We start from the raw sequence: 654 nt of genomic DNA, 5'->3' as shown, positions 1-654 counted from the left end.
CGCCGGCGGTCTTATGTGGCGGCGGGGCCGGGGGGCGGAGCCGGGCCGGTGAGTGAAGGGGAAAGGGGAAGCTCGGGGCTACGTCTTTGGCGGCCGTGGGCGTCCGGCGGAGGGAAAGTACCTCGGCGGTCGCTCCGCCGTGAGGGGAAGGGTGTTCGCCTGGGAGGCTGCAGCTGCGCCGGTCATCAGCTGCGCACTAGCTGGCGTGGGCTTAAACCACAGAATCACGGAAACAACTGGGTTGGAAAATACCTCAGAGGACATCCAGTCCAACCTATGAACGAGCACTACCGTATCAACTAGACTATAGCACCACATCCAGTCTTTCCTTAAATACCTCCTGGACAGTGACTCCACCATTTCCCTGGGCTGCCCATTCCAATTTCTAATCACTCTTTCTGTGAAGGAATTCTTCCCAATGTTAAACCTCCCCTGGCACAGCATAAGACTATGTTCTCTTGTCCTCTCTACTGTTGCCTGGGATAAGAGGCCAACCCCCACCTGGCTACAACCTCCTTTCGGGTAGCTGTAGAGAGCAATAAGGTCTCTCTCTCCCCTTCTCCCCTGAGCTTCCTCCTCTGCAGGGGAAACAACTCCAGCTCCCTCAGCCACTCCTTACAGCACATGTGCTCCAGACCCTTCACTACCTTCATT

Source organism: Lepidothrix coronata, unplaced genomic scaffold (assembly GCF_001604755.1).
Source record: "Lepidothrix coronata isolate B3197 unplaced genomic scaffold, Lepidothrix_coronata-1.0 Scaffold57, whole genome shotgun sequence".
Taxonomy (NCBI): domain Eukaryota; kingdom Metazoa; phylum Chordata; class Aves; order Passeriformes; family Pipridae; genus Lepidothrix; species Lepidothrix coronata.
The sequence above is the reverse complement of the archived record's forward strand: the minus strand, read 5'-3'. Positions refer to the sequence as shown.